We start from the raw sequence: 27996 nt of genomic DNA, 5'->3' as shown, positions 1-27996 counted from the left end.
CGCTCGCCTAGTCTAAGTTCACATTTCGCTGTTTCAAACTTTGCAAGCACACTGTTTATTGGAATAAGATGAAAAAAATCTATTGCAGAAATTTTAAATTGACTTGGGCACTTCCCAAAAATTGGGTTCTTCCAAACTGATACGGTTCAGATTTTCGAGAGCCGTGCTTAAAATGACCGTTATTGTACAAGAAAAAAAATTAAAAAACAAAAAACCCAAAGTGATTGACAATTTCCGCGAGTCATTCATATCTGATCTATGTAGAGCATGATCCAGCACAAAATGTTGTTGATTCAGCAACAAGAGCAGTAACAGTCGTTGAGAATGTTAAATAGGAACGCAAAATTTGCTGACTACAGTGTCGTAAAATCAGATTTTCTTGCGTTGGCCGGGAATCGAACCCGGGTCAACTGCTTGGAAGGCAGCTATGCTCACCACTATACCACCAACGCTTGATGCATTTTGGTTTTACCGACACCACGAGCCATACGGTCACATTTTCAAACAAGCTTCCTGATCTCTCAAGAACGCTCGCCTAGTCTAAGTTCACATTTCGCTGTTTCAAACTTTGCAAGCACACTGTTTATTGGAATAAGATGAAAAAAATCTATTGCAGAAATTTTAAATTGACTTGGCCACTTCCCAAAAATTGGGTTCTTCCAAACTGATACGGTTCAGATTTTCGAGAGCCGTGCTTAAAATGACCGTTATTGTACAAGAAAAAAAATTAAAAAACAAAAAACCCAAAGTGATTGACAATTTCCGCGAGTCATTTATATCTGATCTATGTAGAGCATGATCCAGCACAAAATGTTGTTGATTCAGCAACAAGAGCAGTAACAGTCGTTGAGAATGTTAAATAGGAACGCAAAATTTGCTGACTACAGTGTCGTAAAATCAGATTTTCTTGCATTGGCCAGGAATCAAACCCGGGTCAACTGCTTGGAAGGCAGCTATGCTCACCACTATACCACCAACGCTTGATGCATTTTGGTTTTACCGACACCACGAGCCATACGGTCACATTTTCAGACAAGCTTCCTGATCTCTCAAGAACGCTCGCCTAGTCTAAGTTCACATTTCGCTGTTTCAAACTTTGCAAGCACACTGTTTATTGGAATAAGATGAAAAAAATCTATTGCAGAAATTTTAAATTGACTTGGGCACTTCCCAAAAATTGGGTTCTTCCAAACTGATACGGTTCAGATTTTCGAGAGCCGTGCTTAAAATGACCGTTATTGTACAAGAAAAAAAATTAAAAAACAAAAAACCCAAAATGATTGACAATTTCCGCGAGTCATTCATATCTTATCTATGTAGAGCATGATCCAGCACAAAATGTTGTTGATTCAGCAACAAGAGCAGTAACAGTCGTTGAGAATGTTAAATAGGAACGCAAAATTTGCTGACTACAGTGTCGTAAAATCAGATTTTCTTGCGTTGGCCGGGAATCGAACCCGGGTCAACTGCTTGGAAGGCAGCTATGCTCACCACTATACCACCAACGCTTGATGCATTTTGGTTTTACCGACACCACGAGCCATACGGTCACATTTTCAAACAAGCTTCCTGATCTCTCAAGAACGCTCGCCTAGTCTAAGTTCACATTTCGCTGTTTCAAACTTTGCAAGCACACTGTTTATTGGAATAAGATGAAAAAAATCTATTGCAGAAATTTTAAATTGACTTGGGCACTTCCCAAAAATTGGGTTCTTCCAAACTGATACGGTTCAGATTTTCGAGAGCCGTGCTTAAAATGACCGTTATTGTACAAGAAAAAAAATTAAAAAACAAAAAACCCAAAGTGATTGACAATTTCCGCGAGTCATTCATATCTGATCTATGTAGAGCATGATCCAGCACAAAATGTTTTTGATTCAGCAACAAGAGCAGTAACAGTCGTTGAGAATGTTAAATAGGAACGCAAAATTTGCTCACTACAGTGTCGTAAAATCAGATTTTCTTGCGTTGGCCGGGAATCGAACCCGGGTCAACTGCTTGGAAGGCAGTTATGCTCACCACTATACCACCAACGCTTGATGTGTTTTAGTTTTACCGACACCACAAGCCATACGGTCACATTTTCAGACAAGCTTCCTGATCTCTCAAGAACGCTCGCCTAGTCTAAGTTCACATTTCGCTGTTTCAAACTTTGCAAGCACACTGTTTATTGGAATAAGATGAAAAAAATCTATTGCAGAAATTTTAAATTGACTTGGGCACTTCCCAAAAATTGGGTTCTTCCAAACTGATACGGTTCAGATTTTCGAGAGCCGTGCTTAAAATGACCGTTATTGTACAAGAAAAAAAATTAAAAAACAAAAAACCCAAAGTGATTGACAATTTCCGCGAGTCATTCATATCTGATCTATGTAGAGCATGATCCAGCACAAAATGTTGTTGATTCAGCAACAAGAGCAGTAACAGTCGTTGAGAATGTTAAATAGGAACGCAAAATTTGCTGACTACAGTGTCGTAAAATCAGATTTTCTTGCGTTGGCCGGGAATCGAACCCGGGTCAACTGCTTGGAAGGCAGCTATGCTCACCACTATACCACCAACGCTTGATGCATTTTGGTTTTACCGACACCACGAGCCATACGGTCACATTTTCAAACAAGCTTCCTGATCTCTCAAGAACGCTCGCCTAGTCTAAGTTCACATTTCGCTGTTTCAAACTTTGCAAGCACACTGTTTATTGGAATAAGATGAAAAAAATCTATTGCAGAAATTTTAAATTGACTTGGCCACTTCCCAAAAATTGGGTTCTTCCAAACTGATACGGTTCAGATTTTCGAGAGCCGTGCTTAAAATGACCGTTATTGTACAAGAAAAAAAATTAAAAAACAAAAAACCCAAAGTGATTGACAATTTCCGCGAGTCATTTATATCTGATCTATGTAGAGCATGATCCAGCACAAAATGTTGTTGATTCAGCAACAAGAGCAGTAACAGTCGTTGAGAATGTTAAATAGGAACGCAAAATTTGCTGACTACAGTGTCGTAAAATCAGATTTTCTTGCGTTGGCCGGGAATCGAACCCAGGTCAACTGCTTGGAAGGCAGCTATGCTCACCACTATACCACCAACGCTTGATGTGTTTTAGTTTTACCGACACCACAAGCCATACGGTCACATTTTCAGACAAGCTTCCTGATCTCTCAAGAACGCTCGCCTAGTCTAAGTACACATTTCGCTGTTTCAAACTTTGCAAGCACACTGTTTATTGGAATAAGATGAAAAAAATCTATTGCAGAAATTTTAACTTGACTTGGGCACTTCCCAAAAATTGGGTTCTTCCAAACTGATACGGTTCAGATTTTCGAGAGCCGTGCTTAAAATGACCGTTATTGTACAAGAAAAAAAATTAAAAAAACAAAAAACCCAAAGTGATTGACAATTTCCGCGAGTCATTCATATCTGATCTATGTAGAGCATGATCCAGCACAAAATGTTGTTGATTCAGCAACAAGAGCAGTAACAGTCGTTGAGAATGTTAAATAGGAACGCAAAATTTGCTGACTACAGTGTCGTAAAATCTGATTTTCTTGCGTTGGCCGGGAAGCGAACCCGGGTCAACTGCTTGGAAGGCAGCTATGCTCACCACTATACCACCAACGCTTGATGCATTTTGGTTTTACCGACACCACGAGCCAGACGGTCACATTTTCAAACAAGCTTCCTGATCTCTCAAGAACGCTCGCCTAGTCTAAGTTCACATTTCGCTGTTTCAAACTTTGCAAGCACACTGTTTATTGGAATAAGATGAAAAAAATCTATTGCAGAAATTTTAAATTGACTTGGGCACTTCCCAAAAATTGGGTTCTTCCAAACTGATACGGTTCAGATTTTCGAGAGCCGTGCTTAAAATGACCGTTATTGTACAAGAAAAAAAATTAAAAAACAAAAAACCCAAAGTGATTGACAATTTCCGAGAGTCATTCATATCTGATCTATGTAGAGCATGATCCAGCACAAAATTTTGTTGATTCAGCAACAAGAGCAGTAACAGTCGTTGAGAATGTTAAATAGGAACGCAAAATTTGCTGACTACAGTGTCGTCAAATCAGATTTTCTTGCGTTGGCCGGGAATAAAACCCGGGTCAACTGCTTGGAAGGCAGCTATGCTCACCACTATACAGCCAACACTTGATGTATTTTAGTTTTACCGAAACCACGAGCCATACGGTCACATTTTCAGACAAGCTTCCTGATCTCTCAAGAACGCTCGCCTAGTCTAAGTTCACATTTCGCTGTTTCAAACTTTGCAAGCACACTGTTTATTGGAATAAGATGAAAAAAATCTATTGCAGAAATTTTAAATTGACTTGGGCACTTCCCAAAAATTGGGTTATTCCAAACTGATACGGTTCAGATTTTCGAGAGCCGTGCTTAAAATGACCGTTATTGTACAAGAAAAAAAATTAAAAAACAAAAAACCCAAAGTGATTGACAATTTCCGCGAGTCATTCATATCTGATCTACGTAGAGCATGATCCAGCACAAAATTTTGTTGATTCAGCAACAAGAGCAGTAACAGTCGTTGAGAATGTTAAATAGGAACGCAAAATTTGCTGACTACAGTGTCGTAAAATCAGATTTTCTTGCGTTGGCCGGGAATCGAACCCGGGTCAACTGCTTGGAAGGCAGCTATGCTCACCACTATACCAACAACGCTTGATGCATTTTGGTTTTACCGACACCACGAGCCATACGGTCACATTTTCAAACAAGCTTCCTGATCTCTCAAGAACGCTCGCCTAGTCTAAGTTCACATTTCGCTGTTTCAAACTTTGCAAGCACACTGTTTATTGGAATAAGATGAAAAAAATCTATTGCAGAAATTTTAAATTGACTTGGCCACTTCCCAAAAATTGGGTTCTTCCAAACTGATACGGTTCAGATTTTCGAGAGCCGTGCTTAAAATGACCGTTATTGTACAAGAAAAAAAATAAAAAAACAAAAAACCCAAAGTGATTGACAATTTCCGCGAGTCATTTATATCTGATCTATGTAGAGCATGATCCAGCACAAAATGTTGTTGATTCAGCAACAAGAGCAGTAACAGTCGTTGAGAATGTTAAATAGGAACGCAAAATTTGCTGACTACAGTGTCGTCAAATCAGATTTTCTTGCGTTGGCCGGGAATAAAACCCGGGTCAACTGCTTGGAAGGCAGCTATGCTCACCACTATACAGCCAACACTTGATGTATTTTAGTTTTACCGAAACCACGAGCCATACGGTCACATTTTCAGACAAGCTTCCTGATCTCTCAAGAACGCTCGCCTAGTCTAAGTTCACATTTCGCTGTTTCAAACTTTGCAAGCACACTGTTTATTGGAATAAGATGAAAAAAATCTATTGCAGAAATTTTAAATTGACTTGGGCACTTCCCAAAAATTGGGTTCTTCCAAACTGATACGGTTCAGATTTTCGAGAGCCGTGCTTAAAATGACCGTTATTGTACAAGAAAAAAAATTAAAAAACAAAAAACCCAAAGTGATTGACAATTTCCGCGAGTCATTCATATCTGATCTACGTAGAGCATGATCCAGCACAAAATTTTGTTGATTCAGCAACAAGAGCAGTAACAGTCGTTGAGAATGTTAAATAAGAACGCAAAATTTGCTGACTACAGTGTCGTAAAATCAGATTTTCTTGCGTTGGCCGGGAATTGAACCCGGGTCAACTGCTTGGAAGGCAGCTATGCTCACCACTATACCACCAACGCTTGATGCATTTTGGTTTTACCGACACCACGAGCCATACGGTCACATTTTCAAACAAGCTTCCTGATCTCTCAAGAACGCTCGCCTAGTCTAAGTTCACATTTCGCTGTTTCAAACTTTGCAAGCACACTGTTTATTGGAATAAGATGAAAAAAATCTATTGCAGAAATTTTAAATTGACTTGGGCACTTCCCAAAAATTGGGTTCTTCCAAACTGATACGGTTCAGATTTTCGAGAGCCGTGCTTAAAATGACCGTTATTGTACAAGAAAAAAAATTAAAAAACAAAAAACCCAAAGTGATTGACAATTTCCGCGAGTCATTTATATCTAATCTATGTAGAGCATGATCCAGCACAAAATGTTGTTGATTCAGCAACAAGAGCAGTAACAGTCGTTGAGAATGTTAAATAGGAACGCAAAATTTGCTGACTACAGTGTCGTAAAATCAGATTTTCTTGCTTGGAAGGCAGCTATGCTCACCACTATATCACCAACGCTTGATGTGTTTTAGTTTTACCGACACCACGAGCCATACGGTCACATTTTCAGACAAGCTTCCTGATCTCTCAAGAACGCTCGCCTAGTCTAAGTTCACATTTCGCTGTTTCAAACTTTGCAAGCACACTGTTTATTGGAATAAGATGAAAAAAATCTATTGCAGAAATTTTAACTTGACTTGGGCACTTCCCAAAAATTGGGTTCTTCCAAACTGATACGGTTCCGATTTTCGAGAGCCGTGCTTAAAATGACCGTTATTGTACAAGAAAAAAAATTAAAAAACAAAAAACCCAAAGTGATTGACAATTTCCGCGAGTCATTCATATCTGATCTATGTAGAGCATGATCCAGCACAAAATGTTGTTGATTCAGCAACAAGAGCAGTAACAGGCGTTGAGAATGTTAAATAGGAACGCAAAATTTGCTGACTACAGTGTCGTAAAATCAGATTTTCTTGCGTTGGCCGGGAATCGAACCCGGGTCAACTGCTTGGAAGGCAGCTATGCTCACCACTATACCACCAACGCTTGATGTGTTTTAGTTTTACCGACACCACAAGCCATACGGTCACATTTTCAGACAAGCTTCCTGATCTCTCAAGAACGCTCGCCTAGTCTAAGTACATATTTCGCTGTTTCAAACTTTGCAAGCACACTGTTTATTGGAATAAGATGAAAAAAATCTATTGCAGAAATTTTAACTTGACTTGGGCACTTCCCAAAAATTGGGTTCTTCCAAACTGATACGGTTCAGATTTTCGAGAGCCGTGCTTAAAATGACCGTTATTGTACAAGAAAAAAAATTAAAAAACAAAAAACCAAAAGTGATTGACAATTTCCGCGAGTCATTCATATCTGATCTATGTAGAGCATGATCCAGCACAAAATGTTGTTGATTCAGCAACAAGAGCAGTAACAGTCGTTGAGAATGTTAAATAGGAACGCAAAATTTGCTGACTACAGTGTCGTAAAATCAGATTTTCTTGCGTTGGCCGGGAAGCGAACCCGGGTCAACTGCTTGGAAGGCAGCTATGCTCACCACTATACCACCAACGCTTGATGCATTTTGGTTTTACCGACACCACGAGCCAGACGGTCACATTTTCAAACAAGCTTCCTGATCTCTCAAGAACGCTCGCCTAGTCTAAGTTCACATTTCGCTGTTTCAAACTTTGCAAGCACACTGTTTATTGGAATAAGATGAAAAAAATCTATTGCAGAAATTTTAAATTGACTTGGGCACTTCCCAAAAATTGGGTTCTTCCAAACTGATACGGTTCAGATTTTCGAGAGCCGTGCTTAAAATGACCGTTATTGTACAAGAAAAAAAATTAAAAAACAAAAAAACCCAAAGTGATTGACAATTTCCGAGAGTCATTCATATCTGATCTATGTAGAGCATGATCCAGCACAAAATTTTGTTGATTCAGCAACAAGAGCAGTAACAGTCGTTGAGAATGTTAAATAGGAACGCAAAATTTGCTGACTACAGTGTCGTCAAATCAGATTTTCTTGCGTTGGCCGGGAATAAAACCCGGGTCAACTGCTTGGAAGGCAGCTATGCTCACCACTATACAGCCAACACTTGATGTATTTTAGTTTTACCGAAACCACGAGCCATACGGTCACATTTTCAGACAAGCTTCCTGATCTCTCAAGAACGCTCGCCTAGTCTAAGTTCACATTTCGCTGTTTCAAACTTTGCAAGCACACTGTTTATTGGAATAAGATGAAAAAAATCTATTGCAGAAATTTTAAATTGACTTGGGCACTTCCCAAAAATTGGGTTATTCCAAACTGATACGGTTCAGATTTTCGAGAGCCGTGCTTAAAATGACCGTTATTGTACAAGAAAAAAAATTAAAAAACAAAAAACCCAAAGTGATTGACAATTTCCGCGAGTCATTCATATCTGATCTACGTAGAGCATGATCCAGCACAAAATGTTGTTGATTCAGCAACAAGAGCAGTAACAGTCGTTGAGAATGTTAAATAGGAACGCAAAATTTGCTGACTACAGTGTCGTAAAATCAGATTTTCTTGCGTTGGCCGGGAATCGAACCCGGGTCAACTGCTTGGAAGGCAGCTATGCTCACCACTATACCAACAACGCTTGATGCATTTTGGTTTTACCGACACCACGAGCCATACGGTCACATTTTCAAACAAGCTTCCTGATCTCTCAAGAACGCTCGCCTAGTCTAAGTTCACATTTCGCTGTTTCAAACTTTGCAAGCACACTGTTTATTGGAATAAGATGAAAAAAATCTATTGCAGAAATTTTAAATTGACTTGGCCACTTCCCAAAAATTGGGTTCTTCCAAACTGATACGGTTCAGATTTTCGAGAGCCGTGCTTAAAATGACCGTTATTGTACAAGAAAAAAAATTAAAAAACAAAAAACCCAAAGTGATTGACAATTTCCGCGAGTCATTTATATCTGATCTATGTAGAGCATGATCCAGCACAAAATGTTGTTGATTCAGCAACAAGAGCAGTAACAGTCGTTGAGAATGTTAAATAGGAACGCAAAATTTGCTGACTACAGTGTCGTCAAATCAGATTTTCTTGCGTTGGCCGGGAATAAAACCCGGGTCAACTGCTTGGAAGGCAGCTATGCTCACCACTATACAGCCAACACTTGATGTATTTTAGTTTTACCGAAACCACGAGCCATACGGTCACATTTTCAGACAAGCTTCCTGATCTCTCAAGAACGCTCGCCTAGTCTAAGTTCACATTTCGCTGTTTCAAACTTTGCAAGCACACTGTTTATTGGAATAAGATGAAAAAAATCTATTGCAGAAATTTTAAATTGACTTGGGCACTTCCCAAAAATTGGGTTCTTCCAAACTGATACGGTTCAGATTTTCGAGAGCCGTGCTTAAAATGACCGTTATTGTACAAGAAAAAAAATTAAAAAACAAAAAACCCAAAGTGATTGACAATTTCCGCGAGTCATTCATATCTGATCTACGTAGAGCATGATCCAGCACAAAATTTTGTTGATTCAGCAACAAGAGCAGTAACAGTCGTTGAGAATGTTAAATAAGAACGCAAAATTTGCTGACTACAGTGTCGTAAAATCAGATTTTCTTGCGTTGGCCGGGAATTGAACCCGGGTCAACTGCTTGGAAGGCAGCTATGCTCACCACTATACCACCAACGCTTGATGCATTTTGGTTTTACCGACACCACGAGCCATACGGTCACATTTTCAAACAAGCTTCCTGATCTCTCAAGAACGCTCGCCTAGTCTAAGTTCACATTTCGCTGTTTCAAACTTTGCAAGCACACTGTTTATTGGAATAAGATGAAAAAAATCTATTGCAGAAATTTTAAATTGACTTGGGCACTTCCCAAAAATTGGGTTCTTCCAAACTGATACGGTTCAGATTTTCGAGAGCCGTGCTTAAAATGACCGTTATTGTACAAGAAAAAAAATTAAAAAACAAAAAACCCAAAGTGATTGACAATTTCCGCGAGTCATTTATATCTAATCTATGTAGAGCATGATCCAGCACAAAATGTTGTTGATTCAGCAACAAGAGCAGTAACAGTCGTTGAGAATGTTAAATAGGAACGCAAAATTTGCTGACTACAGTGTCGTAAAATCAGATTTTCTTGCTTGGAAGGCAGCTATGCTCACCACTATATCACCAACGCTTGATGTGTTTTAGTTTTACCGACACCACGAGCCATACGGTCACATTTTCAGACAAGCTTCCTGATCTCTCAAGAACGCTCGCCTAGTCTAAGTTCACATTTCGCTGTTTCAAACTTTGCAAGCACACTGTTTATTGGAATAAGATGAAAAAAATCTATTGCAGAAATTTTAACTTGACTTGGGCACTTCCCAAAAATTGGGTTCTTCCAAACTGATACGGTTCCGATTTTCGAGAGCCGTGCTTAAAATGACCGTTATTGTACAAGAAAAAAAATTAAAAAACAAAAAACCCAAAGTGATTGACAATTTCCGCGAGTCATTCATATCTGATCTATGTAGAGCATGATCCAGCACAAAATGTTGTTGATTCAGCAACAAGAGCAGTAACAGTCGTTGAGAATGTTAAATAGGAACGCAAAATTTGCTGACTACAGTGTCGTAAAATCAGATTTTCTTGCGTTGGCCGGGAATCGAACCCGGGTCAACTGCTTGGAAGGCAGCTATGCTCACCACTATACCACCAACGCTTGATGTGTTTTAGTTTTACCGACACCACAAGCCATACGGTCACATTTTCAGACAAGCTTCCTGATCTCTCAAGAACGCTCGCCTAGTCTAAGTACATATTTCGCTGTTTCAAACTTTGCAAGCACACTGTTTATTGGAATAAGATGAAAAAAATCTATTGCAGAAATTTTAACTTGACTTGGGCACTTCCCAAAAATTGGGTTCTTCCAAACTGATACGGTTCAGATTTTCGAGAGCCGTGCTTAAAATGACCGTTATTGTACAAGAAAAAAAATTAAAAAACAAAAAACCAAAAGTGATTGACAATTTCCGCGAGTCATTCATATCTGATCTATGTAGAGCATGATCCAGCACAAAATGTTGTTGATTCAGCAACAAGAGCAGTAACAGTCGTTGAGAATGTTAAATAGGAACGCAAAATTTGCTGACTACAGTGTCGTAAAATCAGATTTTCTTGCGTTGGCCGGGAATCGAACCCGGGTCAACTGCTTGGAAGGCAGCTAGGCTCACCACTATACCACCAACGCTTGATGCATTTTGGTTTTACCGACACCACGAGCCAGACGGTCACATTTTCAAACAAGCTTCCTGATCTCTCAAGAACGCTCGCCTAGTCTAAGTTCACATTTCGCTGTTTCAAACTTTGCAAGCACACTGTTTATTGGAATAAGATGAAAAAAATCTATTGCAGAAATTTTAAATTGACTTGGGCACTTCCCAAAAATTGGGTTCTTCCAAACTGATACGGTTCAGATTTTCGAGAGCCGTGCTTAAAATGACCGTTATTGTACAAGAAAAAAAATTAAAAAACAAAAAACCCAAAGTGATTGACAATTTCAGAGAGTCATTCATATCTGATCTATGTAGAGCATGATCCAGCACAAAATTTTGTTGATTCAGCAACAAGAGCAGTAACAGTCGTTGAGAATGTTAAATAGGAACGCAAAATTTGCTGACTACAGTGTCGTCAAATCAGATTTTCTTGCGTTGGCCGGGAATAAAACCCGGGTCATCTGCTTGGAAGGCAGCTATGCTCACCACTATAACACCAACGCTTGATGCATTTTGGTTTTACCGAAACCACGAGCCATACGGTCACATTTTCAAACAAGCTTCCTGATCTCTCAAGAACGCTCGCCTAGTCTAAGTTCACATTTCGCTGTTTCAAACTTTGCAAGCACACTGTTTATTGGAATAAGATGAAAAAATCTATTGCAGAAATTTTAAATTGACTTGGCCACTTCCCAAAAATTGGGTTCTTCCAAACTGATACGGTTCAGATTTTCGAGAGCCGTGCTTAAAATGACCGTTATTGTACAAGAAAAAAAATTAAAAAACAAAAAACCCAAAGTGATTGACAATTTCCGCGAGTCATTTATATCTGATCTATGTAGAGCATGATCCAGCACAAAATGTTGTTGATTCAGCAACAAGAGCAGTAACAGTCGTTGAGAATGTTAAATAGGAACGCAAAATTTGCTGACTACAGTGTCGTAAAATCCGATTTTCTTGCTTGGAAGGCAGCTATGCTCACCACTATATCACCAACGCTTGATGTGTTTTAGTTTTACAGACACCACGAGCCATACGGTCACATTTTCAGACAAGCTTCCTGATCTCTCAAGAACGCTCGCCTAGTCTAAGTTCACATTTCGCTGTTTCAAACTTTGCAAGCACACTGTTTATTGGAATAAGATGAAAAAAATCTATTGCAGAAATTTTAACTTGACTTGGGCACTTCCCAAAAATTGGGTTCTTCCAAACTGATACGGTTCAGATTTTCGAGAGCCGTGCTTAAAATGACAGTTATTGTACAAGAAAAAAAATTAAAAAACAAAAAACCCAAAGTGATTGACAATTTCCGCGAGTCATTCATATCTGATCTATGTAGAGCATGATCCAGCACAAAATGTTGTTGATTCAGCAACAAGAGCAGTAACAGTCGTTGAGAATGTTAAATAGGAACGCAAAATTTGCTGACTACAGTGTCGTCAAATCAGATTTTCTTGCGTTGGCCGGGAATAAAACCCGGGTCATCTGCTTGGAAGGCAGCTATGCTCACCACTATAACACCAACGCTTGATGCATTTTGGTTTTACCGAAACCACGAGCCATACGGTCACATTTTCAAACAAGCTTCCTGATCTCTCAAGAACGCTCGCCTAGTCTAAGTTCACATTTCGCTGTTTCAAACTTTGCAAGCACACTGTTTATTGGAATAAGATGAAAAAATCTATTGCAGAAATTTTAAATTGACTTGGCCACTTCCCAAAAATTGGGTTCTTCCAAACTGATACGGTTCAGATTTTCGAGAGCCGTGCTTAAAATGACCGTTATTGTACAAGAAAAAAAATTAAAAAACAAAAAACCCAAAGTGATTGACAATTTCCGCGAGTCATTTATATCTGATCTATGTAGAGCATGATCCAGCACAAAATGTTGTTGATTCAGCAACAAGAGCAGTAACAGTCGTTGAGAATGTTAAATAGGAACGCAAAATTTGCTGACTACAGTGTCGTAAAATCCGATTTTCTTGCTTGGAAGGCAGCTATGCTCACCACTATATCACCAACGCTTGATGTGTTTTAGTTTTACCGACACCACGAGCCATACGGTCACATTTTCAGACAAGCTTCCTGATCTCTCAAGAACGCTCGCCTAGTCTAAGTTCACATTTCGCTGTTTCAAACTTTGCAAGCACACTGTTTATTGGAATAAGATGAACAAAATCTATTGCAGAAATTTTAAATTGACTTGGGCACTTCCCAAAAATTGGGTTCTTCCAAACTGATACGGTTCAGATTTTCGAGAGCCGTGCTTAAAATGACCGTTATTGTACAAGAAAAAAAATTAAAAAACAAAAAACCCAAAGTGATTGACAATTTCCGCGAGTCATTCATATCTGATCTACGTAGAGCATGATCCAGCACAAAATTTTGTTGATTCAGCAACAAGAGCAGTAACAGTCGTTGAGAATGTTAAATAAGAACGCAAAATTTGCTGACTACAGTGTCGTAAAATCAGATTTTCTTGCGTTGGCCGGGAATCGAACCCGGGTCAACTGCTTGGAAGGCAGCTATGCTCACCACTATACCACCAACGCTTGATGCATTTTGGTTTTACCGACACCACGAGCCATACGGTCACATTTTCAAACAAGCTTCCTGAGCTCTCAAGAACGCTCGCCTAGTCTAAGTTCACATTTCGCTGTTTCAAACTTTGCAAGCACACTGTTTATTGGAATAAGATGAAAAAAATCTATTGCAGAAATTTTAAATTGACTTGGGCACTTCCCAAAAATTGGGTTCTTCCAAACTGATACGGTTCAGATTTTCGAGAGCCGTGCTTAAAATGACCGTTATTGTACAAGAAAAAAAATTAAAAAACAAAAAACCCAAAGTGATTGACAATTTCCGCGAGTCATTTATATCTGATCTATGTAGAGCATGATCCAGCACAAAATGTTGTTGATTCAGCAACAAGAGCAGTAACAGTCGTTGAGAATGTTAAATAGGAACGCAAAATTTGCTGACTACAGTGTCGTAAAATCAGATTTTCTTGCTTGGAAGGCAGCTATGCTCACCACTATATCACCAACGCTTGATGTGTTTTAGTTTTACCGACACCACGAGCCATACGGTCACATTTTCAGACAAGCTTCCTGATCTCTCAAGAACGCTCGCCTAGTCTAAGTTCACATTTTGCTGTTTCAAACTTTGCAAGCACACTGTTTATTGGAATAAGATGAAAAAAATCTATTGCAGAAATTTTAACTTGACTTGGGCACTTCCCAAAAATTGGGTTCTTCCAAACTGATACGGTTCCGATTTTCGAGAGCCGTGCTTAAAATGACCGTTATTGTACAAGAAAAAAAATTAAAAAACAAAAAACCCAAAGTGATTGACAATTTCCGCGAGTCATTCATATCTGATCTATGTAGAGCATGATCCAGCACAAAATGTTGTTGATTCAGCAACAAGAGCAGTAACAGTCGTTGAGAATGTTAAATAGGAACGCAAAATTTGCTGACTACAGTGTCGTAAAATCAGATTTTCTTGCGTTGGCCGGGAATCGAACCCGGGTCAACTGCTTGGAAGGCAGCTATGCTCACCACTATACCACCAACGCTTGATGCATTTTGGTTTTACCGACACCACGAGCCATACGGTCACATTTTCAAACAAGCTTCCTGAGCTCTCAAGAACGCTCGCCTAGTCTAAGTTCACATTTCGCTGTTTCAAACTTTGCAAGCACACTGTTTATTGGAATAAGATGAAAAAAATCTATTGCAGAAATTTTAAATTGACTTGGGCACTTCCCAAAAATTGGGTTCTTCCAAACTGATACGGTTCAGATTTTCGAGAGCCGTGCTTAAAATGACCGTTATTGTACAAGAAAAAAAATTAAAAAACAAAAAACCCAAAGTGATTGACAATTTCCGCGAGTCATTTATATCTGATCTATGTAGAGCATGATCCAGCACAAAATGTTGTTGATTCAGCAACAAGAGCAGTAACAGTCGTTGAGAATGTTAAATAGGAACGCAAAATTTGCTGACTACAGTGTCGTAAAATCAGATTTTCTTGCTTGGAAGGCAGCTATGCTCACCACTATATCACCAACGCTTGATGTGTTTTAGTTTTACCGACACCACGAGCCATACGGTCACATTTTCAGACAAGCTTCCTGATCTCTCAAGAACGCTCGCCTAGTCTAAGTTCACATTTTGCTGTTTCAAACTTTGCAAGCACACTGTTTATTGGAATAAGATGAAAAAAATCTATTGCAGAAATTTTAACTTGACTTGGGCACTTCCCAAAAATTGGGTTCTTCCAAACTGATACGGTTCCGATTTTCGAGAGCCGTGCTTAAAATGACCGTTATTGTACAAGAAAAAAAATTAAAAAACAAAAAACCCAAAGTGATTGACAATTTCCGCGAGTCATTCATATCTGATCTATGTAGAGCATGATCCAGCACAAAATGTTGTTGATTCAGCAACAAGAGCAGTAACAGTCGTTGAGAATGTTAAATAGGAACGCAAAATTTGCTGACTACAGTGTCGTAAAATCAGATTTTCTTGCGTTGGCCGGGAATCGAACCCGGGTCAACTGCTTGGAAGGCAGCTATGCTCACCACTATACCACCAACGCTTGATGTGTTTTAGTTTTACCGACACCACAAGCCATACGGTCACATTTTCAGACAAGCTTCCTGATCTCTCAAGAACGCTCGCCTAGTCTAAGTACACATTTCGCTGTTTCAAACTTTGCAAGCACACTGTTTATTGGAATAAGATGAAAAAAATCTATTGCAGAAATTTTAACTTGACTTGGGCACTTCCCAAAAATTGGGTTCTTCCAAACTGATACGGTTCAGATTTTCGAGAGCCGTGCTTAAAATGACCGTTATTGTACAAGAAAAAAAATTAAAAAACAAAAAACCAAAAGTGATTGACAATTTCCGCGAGTCATTCATATCTGATCTATGTAGAGCATGATCCAGCACAAAATGTTGTTGATTCAGCAACAAGAGCAGTAACAGTCGTTGAGAATGTTAAATAGGAACGCAAAATTTGCTGACTACAGTGTCGTAAAATCAGATTTTCTTGCTTGGAAGGCAGCTATGCTCACCACTATATCACCAACGCTTGATGTGTTTTAGTTTTACCGACACCACGAGCCATACGGTCACATTTTCAGACAAGCTTCCTGATCTCTCAAGAACGCTCGCCTAGTCTAAGTTCACATTTTGCTGTTTCAAACTTTGCAAGCACACTGTTTATTGGAATAAGATGAAAAAAATCTATTGCAGAAATTTTAACTTGACTTGGGCACTTCCCAAAAATTGGGTTCTTCCAAACTGATACGGTTCAGATTTTCGAGAGCCGTGCTTAAAATGACCGTTATTGTACAAGAAAAAAAATTAAAAAACAAAAAACCCAAAGTGATTGACAATTTCCGCGAGTCATTTATATCTGATCTATGTAGAGCATGATCCAGCACAAAATGTTGTTGATTCAGCAACAAGAGCAGTAACAGTCGTTGAGAATGTTAAATAGGAACGCAAAATTTGCTGACTACAGTGTCGTAAAATCAGATTTTCTTGCTTGGAAGGCAGCTATGCTCACCACTATATCACCAACGCTTGATGTGTTTTAGTTTTACCGACACCACGAGCCATACGGTCACATTTTCAGACAAGCTTCCTGATCTCTCAAGAACGCTCGCCTAGTCTAAGTTCACATTTTGCTGTTTCAAACTTTGCAAGCACACTGTTTATTGGAATAAGATGAAAAAAATCTATTGCAGAAATTTTAACTTGACTTGGGCACTTCCCAAAAATTGGGTTCTTCCAAACTGATACGGTTCCGATTTTCGAGAGCCGTGCTTAAAATGACCGTTATTGTACAAGAAAAAAAATTAAAAAACAAAAAACCCAAAGTGATTGACAATTTCCGCGAGTCATTCATATCTGATCTATGTAGAGCATGATCCAGCACAAAATGTTGTTGATTCAGCAACAAGAGCAGTAACAGTCGTTGAGAATGTTAAATAGGAACGCAAAATTTGCTGACTACAGTGTCGTAAAATCAGATTTTCTTGCGTTGGCCGGGAATCGAACCCGGGTCAACTGCTTGGAAGGCAGCTATGCTCACCACTATACCACCAACGCTTGATGTGTTTTAGTTTTACCGACACCACAAGCCATACGGTCACATTTTCAGACAAGCTTCCTGATCTCTCAAGAACGCTCGCCTAGTCTAAGTACACATTTCGCTGTTTCAAACTTTGCAAGCACACTGTTTATTGGAATAAGATGAAAAAAATCTATTGCAGAAATTTTAACTTGACTTGGGCACTTCCCAAAAATTGGGTTCTTCCAAACTGATACGGTTCAGATTTTCGAGAGCCGTGCTTAAAATGACCGTTATTGTACAAGAAAAAAAATTAAAAAACAAAAAACCCAAAGTGATTGACAATTTCCGCGAGTCATTCATATCTGATCTATGTAGAGCATGATCCAGCACAAAATGTTGTTGATTCAGCAACAAGAGCAGTAACAGTCGTTGAGAATGTTAAATAGGAACGCAAAATTTGCTGACTACAGTGTCGTAAAATCAGATTTTCTTGCTTGGAAGGCAGCTATGCTCACCACTATATCACCAACGCTTGATGTGTTTTAGTTTTACCGACACCACGAGCCATACGGTCACATTTTCAGACAAGCTTCCTGATCTCTCAAGAACGCTCGCCTAGTCTAAGTTCACATTTCGCTGTTTCAAACTTTGCAAGCACACTGTTTATTGGAATAAGATGAAAAAAATCTATTGCAGAAATTTTAACTTGACTTGGGCACTTCCCAAAAATTGGGTTCTTCCAAACTGATACGGTTCAGATTTTCGAGAGCCGTGCTTAAAATGACCGTTATTGTACAAGAAAAAAAATTAAAAAACAAAAAACCCAAAGTGATTGACAATTTCCGCGAGTCATTCATATCTGATCTATGTAGAGCATGATCCAGCACAAAATGTTGTTGATTCAGCAACAAGAGCAGTAACAATCGTTGAGAATGTTAAATAGGAACGCAAAATTTGCTGACTACAGTGTCGTTAAATCAGATTTTCTTGCGTTGGCCGGGAATCGAACCCGGGTCAACTGCTTGGAAGGCAGCTATGCTCACCACTATACCACCAACGCTTGATGCATTTTGGTTTTACCGACACCACGAGCCATACGGTCACATTTTCAAACAAGCTTCCTGATCTCTCAAGAACGCTCGCCTAGTCTAAGTTCACATTTCGCTTTTTCAAACTTTGCAAGCACACTGTTTATTGGAATAAGATGAAAAAAATCTATTGCAGAAATTTTAAATTGACTTGGCCACTTCCCAAAAATTGGGTTCTTCCAAACTGATACGGTTCAGATTTTCGAGAGCCGTGCTTAAAATGACCGTTATTGTACAAGAAAAAAAATTAAAAAACAAAAAACCCAAAGTGATTGACAATTTCCGCGAGTCATTTATATCTGATCTATGTAGAGCATGATCCAGCACAAAATGTTGTTGATTCAGCAACAAGAGCAGTAACAGTCGTTGAGAATGTTAAATAGGAACGCAAAATTTGCTGACTACAGTGTCGTAAAATCAGATTTTCTTGCTTGGAAGGCAGCTATGCTCACCACTATATCACCAACGCTTGATGTGTTTTAGTTTTACCGACACCACAAGCCATACGGTCACATTTTCAGACAAGCTTCCTGATCTCTCAAGAACGCTCGCCTAGTCTAAGTACACATTTCGCTGTTTCAAACTTTGCAAGCACACTGTTTATTGGAATAAGATGAAAAAAATCTATTGCAGAAATTTTAACTTGACTTGGGCACTTCCCAAAAATTGGGTTCTTCCAAACTGATACGGTTCAGATTTTCGAGAGCCGTGCTTAAAATGACCGTTATTGTACAAGAAAAAAAATTAAAAAACAAAAAACCCAAAGTGATTGACAATTTCCGCGAGTCATTTATATCTGATCTATGTAGAGCATGATCCAGCACAAAATGTTGTTGATTCAGCAACAAGAGCAGTAACAGTCGTTGAGAATGTTAAATAGGAACGCAAAATTTGCTGACTACAGTGTCGTAAAATCAGATTTTCTTGCTTGGAAGGCAGCTATGCTCACCACTATATCACCAACGCTTGATGTGTTTTAGTTTTACCGACACCACGAGCCATACGGTCACATTTTCAGACAAGCTTCCTGATCTCTCAAGAACGCTCGCCTAGTCTAAGTTCACATTTCGCTGTTTCAAACTTTGCAAGCACACTGTTTATTGGAATAAGATGAAAAAAATCTATTGCAGAAATTTTAACTTGACTTGGGCACTTCCCAAAAATTGGGTTCTTCCAAACTGATACGGTTCAGATTTTCGAGAGCCGTGCTTAAAATGACCGTTATTGTACAAGAAAAAAAATTAAAAAACAAAAAACCCAATGTGATTGACAATTTCCGCGAGTCATTCATATCTGATCTATGTAGAGCATGATCCAGCACAAAATGTTGTTGATTCAGCAACAAGAGCAGTAACAGTCGTTGAGAATGTTAAATAGGAACGCAAAATTTGCTGACTACAGTGTCGTAAAATCAGATTTTCTTGCTTGGAAGGCAGCTATGCTCACCACTATATCACCAACGCTTGATGTGTTTTAGTTTTACCGACACCACGAGCCATACGGTCACATTTTCAGACAAGCTTCCTGATCTCTCAAGAACGCTCGCCTAGTCTAAGTTCACATTTCGCTGTTTCAAACTTTGCAAGCACACTGTTTATTGGAATAAGATGAAAAAAATCTATTGCAGAAATTTTAACTTGACTTGGGCACTTCCCAAAAATTGGGTTCTTCCAAACTGATACGGTTCAGATTTTCGAGAGCCGTGCTTAAAATGACCGTTATTGTACAAGAAAAAAAATTAAAAAACAAAAAACCCAAAGTGATTGACAATTTCCGCGAGTCATTTATATCTGATCTATGTAGAGCATGATCCAGCACAAAATGTTGTTGATTCAGCAACAAGAGCAGTAACAGTCGTTGAGAATGTTAAATAGGAACGCAAAATTTGCTGACTACAGTGTCGTAAAATCAGATTTTCTTGCTTGGAAGGCAGCTATGCTCACCACTATATCACCAACGCTTGATGTGTTTTAGTTTTACCGACACCACGAGCCATACGGTCACATTTTCAGACAAGCTTCCTGATCTCTCAAGAACGCTCGCCTAGTCTAAGTTCACATTTCGCTGTTTCAAACTTTGCAAGCACACTGTTTATTGGAATAAGATGAAAAAAATCTATTGCAGAAATTTTAACTTGACTTGGGCACTTCCCAAAAATTGGGTTCTTCCAAACTGATACGGTTCAGATTTTCGAGAGCCGTGCTTAAAATGACCGTTATTGTACAAGAAAAAAAATTAAAAAACAAAAAACCCAAAGTGATTGACAATTTCCGCGAGTCATTCATATCTGATCTATGTAGAGCATGATCCAGCACAAAATGTTGTTGATTCAGCAACAAGAGCAGTAACAGTCGTTGAGAATGTTAAATAGGAACGCAAAATTTGCTGACTACAGTGTCGTAAAATCAGATTTTCTTGCGTTGGCCAGGAATCGAACCCGGGTCAACTGCTTGGAAGGCAGCTATGCTCACCACTATACCACCAACGCTTGATGCATTTTGGTTTTACCGACACCACGAGCCATACGGTCACATTTTCAAACAAGCTTCCTGATCTCTCAAGAACGCTCGCCTAGTCTAAGTTCACATTTCGCTTTTTCAAACTTTGCAAGCACACTGTTTATTGGAATAAGATGAAAAAAATCTATTGCAGAAATTTTAACTTGACTTGGCCACTTCCCAAAAATTGGGTTCTTCCAAACTGATACGGTTCAGATTTTCGAGAGCCGTGCTTAAAATGACCGTTATTGTACAAGAAAAAAAATTAAAAAACAAAAAACCCAAAGTGATTGACAATTTCCGCGAGTCATTTATATCTGATCTATGTAGAGCATGATCCAGCACAAAATGTTGTTGATTCAGCAACAAGAGCAGTAACAGTCGTTGAGAATGTTAAATAGGAACGCAAAATTTGCTGACTACAGTGTCGTAAAATCAGATTTTCTTGCTTGGAAGGCAGCTATGCTCACCACTATATCACCAACGCTTGATGTGTTTTAGTTTTACCGACACCACGAGCCATACGGTCACATTTTCAGACAAGCTTCCTGATCTCTCAAGAACGCTCGCCTAGTCTAAGTACACATTTCGCTGTTTCAAACTTTGCAAGCACACTGTTTATTGGAATAAGATGAAAAAAATCTATTGCAGAAATTTTAACTTGACTTGGGCACTTCCCAAAAATTGGGTTCTTCCAAACTGATACGGTTCAGATTTTCGAGAGCCGTGCTTAAAATGACCGTTATTGTACAAGAAAAAAAATTAAAAAACAAAAAACCCAAAGTGATTGACAATTTCCGCGAGTCATTCATATCTGATCTATGTAGAGCATGATCCAGCACAAAATGTTGTTGATTCAGCAACAAGAGCAGTAACAGTCGTTGAGAATGTTAAATAGGAACGCAAAATTTGCTGACTACAGTGTCGTAAAATCAGATTTTCTTGCGTTGGCCGGGAATCGAACCCGGGTCAACTGCTTGGAAGGCAGCTATGCTCACCACTATACCACCAACGCTTGATGCATTTTGGTTTTACCGACACCACGAGCCATACGGTCACATTTTCAAACAAGCTTCCTGATCTCTCAAGAACGCTCGCCTAGTCTAAGTTCACATTTCGCTTTTTCAAACTTTGCAAGCACACTGTTTATTGGAATAAGATGAAAAAAATCTATTGCAGAAATTTTAAATTGACTTGGCCACTTCCCAAAAATTGGGTTCTTCCAAACTGATACGGTTCAGATTTTCGAGAGCCGTGCTTAAAATGACTGTTATTGTACAAGAAAAAAAATTAAAAAAAAAAAAACCCAAAGTGATTGACAATTTCCGCGAGTCATTTATATCTGATCTATGTAGAGCATGATCCAGCACAAAATGTTGTTGATTCAGCAACAAGAGCAGTAACAGTCGTTGAGAATGTTAAATAGGAACGCAAAATTTGCTGACTACAGTGTCGTAAAATCAGATTTTCTTGCTTGGAAGGCAGCTATGCTCACCACTATATCACCAACGCTTGATGTGTTTTAGTTTTACCGACACCACGAGCCATACGGTCACATTTTCAGACAAGCTTCCTGATCTCTCAAGAACGCTCGCCTAGTCTAAGTTCACATTTCGCTGTTTCAAACTTTGCAAGCACACTGTTTATTGGAATAAGATGAAAAAAATCTATTGCAGAAATTTTAACTTGACTTGGGCACTTCCCAAAAATTGGGTTCTTCCAAACTGATACGGTTCAGATTTTCGAGAGCCGTGCTTAAAATGACCGTTATTGTACAAGAAAAAAAATTAAAAAACAAAAAACCCAAAGTGATTGACAATTTCCGCGAGTCATTCATATCTGATCTATGTAGAGCATGATCCAGCACAAAATGTTGTTGATTCAGCAACAAGAGCAGTAACAGTCGTTGAGAATGTTAAATAGGAACGCAAAATTTGCTGACTACAGTGTCGTAAAATCAGATTTTCTTGCTTGGAAGGCAGCTATGCTCACCACTATATCACCAACGCTTGATGTGTTTTAGTTTTACCGACACCACGAGCCATACGGTCACATTTTCAGACAAGCTTCCTGATCTCTCAAGAACGCTCGCCTAGTCTAAGTTCACATTTCGCTGTTTCAAACTTTGCAAGCACACTGTTTATTGGAATAAGATGAAAAAAATCTATTGCAGAAATTTTAACTTGACTTGGGCACTTCCCAAAAATTGGGTTCTTCCAAACTGATACGGTTCAGATTTTCGAGAGCCGTGCTTAAAATGACCGTTATTGTACAAGAAAAAAAATTAAAAAACAAAAAACCCAAAGTGATTGACAATTTCCGCGAGTCATTCATATCTGATCTATGTAGAGCATGATCCAGCACAAAATGTTGTTGATTCAGCAACAAGAGCAGTAACAGTCGTTGAGAATGTTAAATAGGAACGCAAAATTTGCTGACTACAGTGTCGTAAAATCATATTTTCTTGCGTTGGCCGGGAATCGAACCCGGGTCAACTGCTTGGAAGGCAGCTATGCTCACCACTATACCACCAACGCTTGATGCATTTTGGTTTTACCGACACCACGAGCCATACGGTCACATTTTCAAACAAGCTTCCTGATCTCTCAAGAACGCTCGCCTAGTCTAAGTTCACATTTCGCTTTTTCAAACTTTGCAAGCACACTGTTTATTGGAATAAGATGAAAAAAATCTAATGCAGAAATTTTAACTTGACTTGGCCACTTCCCAAAAATTGGGTTCTTCCAAACTGATACGGTTCAGATTTTCGAGAGCCGTGCTTAAAATGACCGTTATTGTACAAGAAAAAAAATTAAAAAACAAAAAACCCAAAGTGATTGACAATTTCCGCGAGTCATTTATATCTGATCTATGTAGAGCATGATCCAGCACAAAATGTTGTTGATTCAGCAACAAGAGCAGTAACAGTCGTTGAGAATGTTAAATAGGAACGCAAAATTTGCTGACTACAGTGTCGTAAAATCAGATTTTCTTGCTTGGAAGGCAGCTATGCTCACCACTATATCACCAACGCTTGATGTGTTTTAGTTTTACCGACACCACGAGCCATACGGTCACATTTTCAGACAAGCTTCCTGATCTCTCAAGAACGCTCGCCTAGTCTAAGTACACATTTCGCTGTTTCAAACTTTGCAAGCACACTGTTTATTGGAATAAGATGAAAAAAATCTATTGCAGAAATTTTAACTTGACTTGGGCACTTCCCAAAAATTGGGTTCTTCCAAACTGATACGGTTCAGATTTTCGAGAGCCGTGCTTAAAATGACCGTTATTGTACAAGAAAAAAAAATTAAAAAACAAAAAACCCAAAGTGATTGACAATTTCCGCGAGTCATTCATATCTGATCTATGTAGAGCATGATCCAGCACAAAATGTTGTTGATTCAGCAACAAGAGCAGTAACAGTCGTTGAGAATGTTAAATAGGAACGCAAAATTTGCTGACTACAGTGTCGTAAAATCAGATTTTCTTGCGTTGGCCGGGAATCGAACCCGGGTCAACTGCTTGGAAGGCAGCTATGCTCACCACTATACCACCAACACTTGATGTGTTTTAGTTTTACCGACACCACAAGCCATACGGTCACATTTTCAGACAAGCTTCCTGATCTCTCAAGAACGCTCGCCTAGTCTAAGTACACATTTCGCTGTTTCAAACTTTGCAAGCACACTGTTTATTGGAATAAGATGAAAAAAATCTATTGCAGAAATTTTAACTTGACTTGGGCACTTCCCAAAAATTGGGTTCTTCCAAACTGATACGGTTCAGATTTTCGAGAGCCGTGCTTAAAATGACCGTTATTGTACAAGAAAAAAAATTAAAAAACAAAAAACCCAAAGTGATTGACAATTTCCGCGAGTCATTCATATCTGATCTATGTAGAGCATGATCCAGCACAAAATGTTGTTGATTCAGCAACAAGAGCAGTAACAGTCGTTGAGAATGTTAAATAGGAACGCAAAATTTGCTGACTACAGTGTCGTAAAATCAGATTTTCTTGCTTTGGCCGGGAATCGAACCCGGGTCAACTGTTTGGAAGGCAGCTATGCTCACCACTATACCACCAACGCTTGATGCATTTTGGTTTTACCGACACCACGAGCCAGACGGTCACATTTTCAAACAAGCTTCCGGATCTCTCAAGAACGCTCGCCTAGTCTAAGTTCACATTTCGCTGTTTCAAACTTTGCAAGCACACTGTTTATTGGAATAAGATGAAAAAAATCTATTGCAGAAATTTTAAATTGACTTGGGCACTTCCCAAAAATAAGGTTCTTCCAAACTGATACGGTTCAGATTTTCGAGAGCCGTGCTTAAAATGACCGTTATTGTACAAGAAAAAAAATTAAAAAACAAAAAACCCAAAGTGATTGACAATTTCCGAGAGTCATTCATATCTGATCTATGTAGAGCATGATCCAGCACAAAATTTTGTTGATTCAGCAACAAGAGCAGTAACAGTCGTTGAGAATGTTAAATAGGAACGCAAAATTTGCTGACTACAGTGTCGTAAAATCAGATTTTCTTGCGTTGGCCGGGAATAAAACGCGGGTCAACTGCTTGGAAGGCAGCTATGCTCACCACTATACCACCAACGCTTGATGCATTTTGGTTTTACCGACACCACGAGCCATACGGTCACATTTTCAAACAAGCTTCCTGATCTCTCAAGAACGCTCGCCTAGTCTAAGTTCACATTTCGCTGTTTCAAACTTTGCAAGCACACTGTTTATTGGAATAAGATGAAAAAAATATATTGCAGAAATTTTAAATTGACTTGGGCACTTCCCAAAAATTGGGTTCTTCCAAACTGATACGGTTCAGATTTTCGAGAGCCGTGCTTAAAATGACCGTTATTGTACAAGAAAAAAAAATAAAAAACAAAAAACCCAAAGTGATTGACAATTTCCGCGAGTCATTTATATCTGATCTATGTAGAGCATGATCCAGCACAAAATGTTGTTGATTCAGCAACAAGAGCAGTAACAGTCGTTGAGAATGTTAAATAGGAACGCAAAATTTGCTGACTACAGTGTCGTAAAATCAGATTTTCTTGCGTTGGCCGGGAATCGAACCCGGGTCAACTGCTTGGAAGGAAGCTATGCTCACCACTATACCACCAACACTTGATGCGTTTTGGTTTTACCGACACCACGAGCCATACGGTCACATTTTCAGACAAGCTTCCTGATCTCTCAAGAACGCTCGCCTAGTCTAAGTTCACATTTCGCTGTTTCAAACTTTGCAAGCACACTGTTTAATGGAATAAGATGAAAAAAATCTATTGCAGAAATTTTAAATTGACTTGGGCACTTCCCAAAAATTGGGTTCTTCCAAACTGATACGGTTCAGATTTTCGAGAGCCGTGCTTAAAATGACCGTTATTGTACAAGAAAAAAAATTAAAAAACAAAAAACCCAAAGTGATTGACAATTTCCGCGAGTCATTCATATCTGATCTACGTAGAGCATGATCCAGCACAAAATGTTGTTGATTCAGCAACAAGAACAGTAACAGTCGTTGAGAATGTTAAATAGGAACGCAAAATTTGCTGACTACAGTGTCGTAAAATCAGATTTTCTTCCGTTGGCCGGGAATCAAACCCGGGTCAACTGCTTGGAAGGCAGCTATGCTCACCACTATACCACCAACGCTTGATGCGTTTTGGTTTTACCGACACCACGAGCCATACGGTCACATTTTCAGACAAGCTTCCTGATCTCTCAAGAACGCTCGCCTAGTCTAAGTTCACATTTCGCTGTTTCAAACTTTGCAAGCACACTGTTTATTGGAATAAGATGAAAAAAATCTATTGCAGAAATTTTAAATTGACTTGGGCACTTCCCAAAAATTGGGTTCTTCCAAACTGATACGGTTCAGATTTTCAAGAGCCGTGCTTAAAATGACCGTTATTGTACAAGAAAAAAAATTAAAAAACAAAAAACCCAAAGTGATTGACAATTTCCGCGAGTCATTCATATCTGATCTATGTAGAGCATGATCCAGCACAAAATGTTGTTGATTCAGCAACAAGAGCAGTAACAGTCGTTGAGAATGTTAAATAGGAACGCAAAATTTGCTGACTACAGTGTCGTAAAATCAGATTTTCTTGCATTGGCCAGGAATCGAACCCGGGTCAACTGCTTGGAAGGCAGCTATGCTCACCACTATACCACCAACGCTTGATGCATTTTGGTTTTACCGACACCACAAGCCATACGGTCACATTTTCAGACAAGCTTCCTGATCTCTCAAGAACGCTTGCCTAGTCTAAGTTCACATTTTGCTGTTTCAAACTTTGCAAGCACACTGTTTATTGGAATAAGATGAAAAAAATCTATTGCAGAAATTTTAAATTGACTTGGGCACTTCCCAAAAATTGGGTTCTTCCAAACTGATACGGTTCAGATTTTCGAGAGCCGTGCTTAAAATGACCGTTATTGTACAAGAAAAAAAATTAAAAAACAAAAAACCCAAAGTGATTGACAATTTCCGCGAGTCATTCATATCTGATCTATGTAGAGCATGATCCAGCACAAAATGTTGTTGATTCAGCAACAAGAGCAGTAACAGTCGTTGAGAATGTTAAATAGGAACGCAAAATTTGCTGACTACAGTGTCGTAAAATCAGATTTTCTTGCGTTGGCCGGGAATCGAACCCGGGTCAACTGCTTGGAAGGCAGCTATGCTCACCACTATACCACCAACGCTTGATGCATTTTGGTTTTACCGACACCACGAGCCATACGGTCACATTTTCAAACAAGCTTCCTGATCTCTCAAGAACGCTCGCCTAGTCTAAGTTCACATTTCGCTGTTTCAAACTTTGCAAGCACACTGTTTATTGGAATAAGATGAAAAAAATCTATTGCAGAAATTTTAAATTGACTTGGGCACTTCCCAAAAATTGGGTTCTTCCAAACTGATACGGTTCAGATTTTCGAGAGCCGTGCTTAAAATGACCGTTATTGTACAAGAAAAAAAATTAAAAAACAAAAAACCCAAAGTGATTGACAATTTCCGCGAGTCATTCATATCTGATCTATGTAGAGCATGATCCAGCACAAAATGTTGTTGATTCAGCAACAAGAGCAGTAACAGTCGTTGAGAATGTTAAATAGGAACGCAAAATTTGCTGACTACAGTGTCGTAAAATCAGATTTTCTTGCGTTGGCCGGGAATCGAACCCGGGTCAACTGCTTGGAAGGCAGCTATGCTCACCACTATACCACCAACGCTTGATGTGTTTTAGTTTTACCGACACCACAAGCCATACGGTCACATTTTCAGACAAGCTTCCTGATCTCTCAAGAACGCTCGCCTA

General features: G+C 39.0%; 17 non-coding genes across 17 annotated transcripts; all 17 read right to left on the bottom strand.

The window, feature by feature from the left end:
* Positions 1-380: 380 nt before the first annotated feature.
* Positions 381-452, bottom strand: TRNAG-UCC (transfer RNA glycine (anticodon UCC)). Its single transcript has one exon. It is a non-coding gene; the product is annotated as a tRNA-Gly (tRNA).
* A 984-nt stretch (positions 453-1436) lies between these two features.
* TRNAG-UCC (transfer RNA glycine (anticodon UCC)) lies at positions 1437-1508 on the bottom strand. Its single transcript has one exon. It is a non-coding gene; the product is annotated as a tRNA-Gly (tRNA).
* A 456-nt stretch (positions 1509-1964) lies between these two features.
* TRNAG-UCC (transfer RNA glycine (anticodon UCC)) lies at positions 1965-2036 on the bottom strand. The gene has a single exon. It is a non-coding gene; the product is annotated as a tRNA-Gly (tRNA).
* A 456-nt stretch (positions 2037-2492) lies between these two features.
* On the bottom strand, positions 2493-2564 carry TRNAG-UCC (transfer RNA glycine (anticodon UCC)). The gene has a single exon. It is a non-coding gene; the product is annotated as a tRNA-Gly (tRNA).
* Positions 2565-5661: 3097 nt separating this feature from the next.
* Positions 5662-5733, bottom strand: TRNAG-UCC (transfer RNA glycine (anticodon UCC)). Its single transcript has one exon. It is a non-coding gene; the product is annotated as a tRNA-Gly (tRNA).
* Positions 5734-6686: 953 nt separating this feature from the next.
* TRNAG-UCC (transfer RNA glycine (anticodon UCC)) lies at positions 6687-6758 on the bottom strand. The gene has a single exon. It is a non-coding gene; the product is annotated as a tRNA-Gly (tRNA).
* Positions 6759-9327: 2569 nt separating this feature from the next.
* On the bottom strand, positions 9328-9399 carry TRNAG-UCC (transfer RNA glycine (anticodon UCC)). Its single transcript has one exon. It is a non-coding gene; the product is annotated as a tRNA-Gly (tRNA).
* A 953-nt stretch (positions 9400-10352) lies between these two features.
* Positions 10353-10424, bottom strand: TRNAG-UCC (transfer RNA glycine (anticodon UCC)). Its single transcript has one exon. It is a non-coding gene; the product is annotated as a tRNA-Gly (tRNA).
* A 3032-nt stretch (positions 10425-13456) lies between these two features.
* Positions 13457-13528, bottom strand: TRNAG-UCC (transfer RNA glycine (anticodon UCC)). The gene has a single exon. It is a non-coding gene; the product is annotated as a tRNA-Gly (tRNA).
* Positions 13529-14481: 953 nt separating this feature from the next.
* TRNAG-UCC (transfer RNA glycine (anticodon UCC)) lies at positions 14482-14553 on the bottom strand. Its single transcript has one exon. It is a non-coding gene; the product is annotated as a tRNA-Gly (tRNA).
* A 953-nt stretch (positions 14554-15506) lies between these two features.
* Positions 15507-15578, bottom strand: TRNAG-UCC (transfer RNA glycine (anticodon UCC)). Its single transcript has one exon. It is a non-coding gene; the product is annotated as a tRNA-Gly (tRNA).
* A 1450-nt stretch (positions 15579-17028) lies between these two features.
* Positions 17029-17100, bottom strand: TRNAG-UCC (transfer RNA glycine (anticodon UCC)). Its single transcript has one exon. It is a non-coding gene; the product is annotated as a tRNA-Gly (tRNA).
* A 953-nt stretch (positions 17101-18053) lies between these two features.
* On the bottom strand, positions 18054-18125 carry TRNAG-UCC (transfer RNA glycine (anticodon UCC)). The gene has a single exon. It is a non-coding gene; the product is annotated as a tRNA-Gly (tRNA).
* Positions 18126-21594: 3469 nt separating this feature from the next.
* Positions 21595-21666, bottom strand: TRNAG-UCC (transfer RNA glycine (anticodon UCC)). Its single transcript has one exon. It is a non-coding gene; the product is annotated as a tRNA-Gly (tRNA).
* Positions 21667-23116: 1450 nt separating this feature from the next.
* TRNAG-UCC (transfer RNA glycine (anticodon UCC)) lies at positions 23117-23188 on the bottom strand. The gene has a single exon. It is a non-coding gene; the product is annotated as a tRNA-Gly (tRNA).
* A 4122-nt stretch (positions 23189-27310) lies between these two features.
* On the bottom strand, positions 27311-27382 carry TRNAG-UCC (transfer RNA glycine (anticodon UCC)). The gene has a single exon. It is a non-coding gene; the product is annotated as a tRNA-Gly (tRNA).
* A 456-nt stretch (positions 27383-27838) lies between these two features.
* Positions 27839-27910, bottom strand: TRNAG-UCC (transfer RNA glycine (anticodon UCC)). Its single transcript has one exon. It is a non-coding gene; the product is annotated as a tRNA-Gly (tRNA).
* Positions 27911-27996: the final 86 nt, after the last annotated feature.

Source organism: Pelobates fuscus, chromosome 3 (genome assembly GCF_036172605.1).
Source record: "Pelobates fuscus isolate aPelFus1 chromosome 3, aPelFus1.pri, whole genome shotgun sequence".
Taxonomy (NCBI): Eukaryota; Metazoa; Chordata; class Amphibia; order Anura; family Pelobatidae; genus Pelobates; species Pelobates fuscus.
The sequence above is the reverse complement of the archived record's forward strand: the minus strand, read 5'-3'. Positions and strand labels throughout refer to the sequence as shown.